The sequence below is a fragment of the Trachemys scripta genome, chromosome 1 (assembly GCF_013100865.1).
Source record: "Trachemys scripta elegans isolate TJP31775 chromosome 1, CAS_Tse_1.0, whole genome shotgun sequence".
Classification (NCBI taxonomy): Eukaryota; Metazoa; Chordata; order Testudines; family Emydidae; genus Trachemys; species Trachemys scripta.
Genome location: NC_048298.1, coordinates 46,932,308 through 46,938,307, shown reverse-complemented (window position 1 = coordinate 46,938,307; position 6,000 = coordinate 46,932,308).

The window sequence follows — 6,000 nt, the reverse complement described above, 5'->3', positions numbered from 1 at the left end:
TTACTTCCCCAGTCATATCTGGCTTGTTACTCTGGCCAGTCATTGGCAGGAAGAACCAAGGCTCCCTGCCCTATCCACTTGCAAAATTGAGGGGAGTATCCAGAGAGCATGGGCTGTGCTTTGCACCAGATCTGGACCCAAGATCCAGGTAGGTCTTACTTAGCTGAGCAAGTGAATTAGGCAGAGCATAATTCTCCTTTATTCCTCTGCTTGGGCAAGTAAGACAAGGCACAATCTAATACCAATTTTTTTTTATGGAGACAGTGATGCAAATACTATGCATTATTTACACAAGTTCATCAGGCTCTTTATCTATCAGTATAGTAATATTGTCACCTTTATTGATCAAAATATTGTATTAGTGTCATACAATTTTGTGCTGTAAGAGATGAATTTCACCCTAATGGCAGAGCTGGGGTCGGAATGCCAGAAGAGAGAGAGAGAGAGAGTGTGTATGTGTGTGTGTATAGAGAGAGAGGGTGGGAAAATGTTAACTATGTTTTGCAAAGAATTTTGAAATAAACAATCATTACATTCAAAATTTTCCACAGAATTTTTTTATTCTGTTGAAAATCTGGTTGGTTGTGTTGGTTGGCTGTTTTTTTGTTTTATTTTTGACAAAAACATTTTGATAAGGTCTATCTATCTATCTATCTATCTAAATAAAAATCATTAATGTGAGCTTCTGGCGGCTCTGCACTTTTGAGAATCAGAACACTTAGGTGCCGAAATGCAAATTCAGGAACACAATTGAGGCATCCATTTTTAAAATCTTGGTGATCGTTATCCCAGGGTGAGAGAGAGAGAAATGACTTTCTGAAATATATTGCAGTAAGAAAATAGTTCATTGAATTGTTACAATTCAGAACTGGTTTTCCTCAACAGTTGCACAGACATAAGTGAGAAACAACTCTACAAAATGGCAGAGGTGTTTGAGTGAGAAGCATGAGTGAACAGCTTCTGTGTGTATGTATAGTAACTACTTTTTATAAAAGATTTTACTATGCATTCAATATTATGGACTCATAATATGCAAATACATTCTACTGTTAATACGTATTCACAGCATAGCCATTAATGGTTCCAAAGGAGCTGTTACAAGATATGCTCTGAATATGTATTAGGAATAATACACAATATGTAACTAAGAGTATTCTATATTATGAATCCATAATACTGAATGCATAGTATTGTTAATATCCATTCATACCATACACTATAACAGCTCAGAAGGAGACATTATGGTGTATGTTATGAATGCATATTAAGAATTACATACAAAAAACTTGGCTAAATCTTTATGGGTCCCTTGATGTGATATCCTGATGTAACATAGTAATAAAACGTACAATATTCTGTTCCAATGCATTATTCATTCTATTTGTATAATAGGCATATTTTTGATATTTTTCATTTTAATATTTTGAAAGGGTTGTAGAGCCTTTTTTACATGGAAATCTTTTTGTGTGTGTGGAGGTGTGTGTGTAATTCTGTGTATTGTATTTTCACTAGCTTTACTTGATGGTGACAAATTATTAGTATGATACTGTTGCGAAACTGTAATGTAAGTACTTATTAAAATTACAATTGTGTGTGTGTAAAATATAAATAGTGAGTGACACTGCATCCAAATATTTATTGAGTTACAAAAGAGAAAGGAGTACAGTCAACTTGAGAATCACATTATCTCAACTTTCTTTTACCTGTTATAGATACAAGTTACACCAAAGATTACTATAACTGGAAGATGTAGGTGAGGAAAAAATTGTTTATTCAGTTTGTTTACTTGGTGCATGTGACAGTGCTTTGTGTACAGTCAGCTGCACTGTTATGAACTTCCTGTCCCATTCACTAGCAATTTTGTGTTGTTGCCCATTTGCTCTTCTTTCTGAGAAGATCCTTATAAACATCAGGGGAGCAGAAAAACCTTTAAAAATGTTCTGAAGGGATTTAATAAAAAATCATTATACAGTATTGGAAAGGGCTCTTTCAAAAACCTGAATGTTTATTGAAATTAAAGATTCTTATTGATAGGCTCTCTTTAAGGTTGTATTGTAGGGTGAAAAGTTGAATGCTGAGTATATGCTGCAAATAAATTAATTGTTGCAACCCAACGCCCTTACTTTTGCTTGATTCTTGAATAATTCTTCTTGACTTATTTGTGGGAATATAATGAATTGCTAGTTGACAATTTGTTGTGATGAAATGTCAGTTTGCATGCTTCAGTATGATTCATTCCTTTTTTACATGAGATCTATTACCTCCTTGAGTGAACTACCTGCTTGAGCTTGCTCAGAAATATCTGAAACTACCATAAACAATGCGATATGATCTACTTTGTTAGAAGTGGGATAAAGTTTCTTGAGCCAAATTCATCTCTGGTGTAAATTCTTTGACTTCATTTGAATTACATCTGGAATGAATTTGTCTCATAATATTTTATTTTGCTTTACAGTGTATAATGTTGCTGACCATGTTAAAAGTATTTCTAACCTTCGCTGAAGACACAAAGATAATTTTATTAAATGCAGGAAAATTCCTTTTCAATACTCACTTCTTTTACCTTGCTTTTTCACTGTTGATCTCCACTTATGTGCTGTATACTCCCTATCTCATACTAAATGTAAAAGAATACAACATCAGAAATTGTAAACTTCACTTGCAACGTCATATTCTTTTACAGAATAACATTCTTTGCTTTAACTTTCATCTGTCTCTCTCTCTCTCTCTCTCTCTTCCTTACCTCCCCTTTTTTATCTGTAATATTCTTTTGCTACATTTGGTTGTTGGTACATTATAAAGTTCCCAAGGTGGAGACTACATCTTTATTCTGTTTACATTTTGTTTTCTTATATACCTCTACCCCGATATAACGCGACCCGATATAACACAAATTCGGATATAATGCGGTAAAGCAGTGCTCCGGGGCGGGGCTGCACACTCCGGCAGATCAAAGTAAGTTCGATATAACACGGTTTCACCTATAACGCGGTAAGATTTTTTGGCTCCTGAGGACAGCATTATATCGGGGTAGAGGTGTATTTGAAATAGGGCTGTCGATTAATCACAGTTAATTTTTTGAGTTAATCAAGTGAGTTAAGTGTGATTAATCACAGTTTCAATCGCACTGTTAAACAATAGAATACTGATTTAAATGTATTAAATATTTTTGGATGTTTTTCTACATTTTCAAATATATTGATTTCAATTACAATACAGAATACAAAGTGTACACTGCTCATTTTATATTATTTTTATTACTAATATCTGCACTGCAAAAATGATAAAAGAAATAGTATTTTTCAATTCACCACATACAAGTACTGTAATGTAATCTCTTTATCCTGAAAATGCAATTTACAACTGTAGATTTTTTTTGTTACATAACTGCACTCAGAAACAAAACAACGTAAAACTTTAGAGCCTATATGTCATATATTTTACGCTATAGTAGTCTTAGATGGTGACTCAGCACATGTTCATTTTAAGAAAACCTTTGCTGCAGATTTGACAAAACATGAAGAAGGTATCAATATGAGATTTCTAAAGATAGCTACAGCACTCGACCCAAGGTTTAAGAATCTGAAGTGCCTTCCAAAATCTGAGTGGGATGAGGCATGGAGCATGCTTTCAGAAGTCCTAAAAGAGCAACACTCCGATGCAGAAACTACAGAACCTGAATCACCAAAAAAGAAAATCAACCTTCTGATGGCATCTGAGTCAGATTATAAAAATGAACATGCGTCGGTCCACACTGCTTTGAATTGTTATCAAGCAGAACCTGTCATCAGCATGGATGCATGTCCTCTTGAATGGTGGATGAAGCATGAAGGGACATATGAATCAGCGCATCTGGCATGTAAATATCTTGTGATGCTGGCTGCAACAGTGTCATGCGAACGCCTGTTCTCACTTTCAGGTGACATTGTGAACAAGAGACAGGCAGCATTAGTTCCTGCAAATGCAAACAAACTTGTTTGTCTGAGTGATTGGCTGAACAAGAAATAGGACTGAGTGGACTTGTAGACTCTAAAGTTTTACATTGTTTTATTTTTGAATGCAGTTATTGTTTGTTCATAATTCTACATTTGTAAGTTCTACTTGCGTGATAAAGAGATTGCACTACACTTGTATTAAGTGAATTGAAAAATACAATTTATTTTGTTTTTACCATGCAAATATTTATAATAAAAAATAAATATAAAGTGATCAGTGTAGACTTTGTATTTTGTGTTGTAATTGAAATAAATAGATTTTAAAATGTAAAAAACATCCAAAAATATTTATATAAATGGTATTCTATTATTGTTTAACAGTGCGATTAATCACGATTAATCTTTTTATCGTGCAATTATTTTTTTTCATCCCTTGAAAGCCCTAATTTGAAACCAACTAGGGTACGGTTATGCATAAACATCTTACGAGCACTGCAGTAAATGGTTTCACTGCTACCTAAATCTACCTTTCAAAAAACAAACAAACCAATATCCAGTAAGGTTCAGTGGCTAGAAGCTGAAGCTTGACAAAGTCAAACTAGGAATAAAGCATAATTTTTAACAGTGTGAGCAATCAACTATTAGAACAATGGCTGTTCTCAGTGGTGGCTCGGCTGTTCTCAGTGGTGGCAGATGACAGAACAAGGAACAATGGTCTCAAGTTGCAGTGCGGGAGGTCTAGGTTGGATATTAGGAAACACTATTTCACTAGGAGGGTGGTGAAGCACTGGAATGCGTTACCTAGGGAGGTGGTGGAATCTCCTTCTTTAGAGGTTTTTAAGGCCCGGCTTGACAAAGCCCTGGCTAGGATGATTTAGTTGGGAATTGGTCCTACTTTGAGCAGGGGGTTGGACTAGATGACCTCCTGAGGTCCCTTCCAACCCTGATATTCTATGATTCTATAATATGAGAAATGGTGGATTTACTTGAAATCTTTAAATCAACACAGGATGTCTTTCTAAAAGATATGCTCTAGTTCAACCACACGTTTTTGGGCTTGATTCAATGGTGATTCTATAGCTTGTCTTCCATAGGAAGTCAGACTTGATTATCATAGTAGTCTACTCTAGCCTTAAAGTCATTGAATAACAAAAATGAATTATATATTTTTTACAGTTTTCACAGAAAAAGGAAACTCATATAATGCCTCAAAAAATTGCCTCATTTCCCGAATTCATCATCTTGATATCAGTGGTAGACTACATCTTTTACACCAGCTCTGTATGAAACACAGGCCACTATCCTTGTAATAGTGTCTCCCCATTCCCACCCTCCAGCAGCTGTCTAGATCTGAACAATGATCATGCCCACCTTCCATCTAATCTCTTGAAAACATTTTAAACTCCCCTTCCTACCCATGTCATAGACTGTCATTATGGGCTGCAAGAGTATGCAGGGATTTTATTATCACATAATGAAAGAACATATTAAAATATATATGTGCAACAGCCCAGAGCTAAGGTTGCTGTGGTAACAGGAGTGGGATGGAGGACTTTGTCATATCTCTGTGTCCCATACCATATGTGAAGCGTGGTATGCACATTTTAGTAAATACCTCACTGAGCTGAACAGGAACTTTTTGCACCCTTGAATTTAAGTTATCTTTCTCACCAGGCAAATTTCTTAAAGCTATATCACAGGTCAATTAATTACAATATGCCAATCTCAACTGAGAATGTTTTTTGCTTTTATTCATTTGTTTCAAACTGTTGTAATGGATTCAATCTAAAATATGTAGATTCCCTGCACCTTGAAACTTGGCAGAATAAACTCATACTTTATCCATCAAGTTTATTGTAAGACTTGAAATATTGATATGTCTGCTCCACATTGACATTTATGATCCAATGGCATGTTTTGAAGAAGTAGGAGTTTGCCACAGTGTACTTGGCTAAAATTTTGCAGTGTGTCTACTGGAAGAATTAGCATAAACTAGGAGTCAAGAAACTTTGAGTTCTAATCCCTGCTTTGCCACTGATTTGCTTTGTAGCCTTAGCGAAGTCAT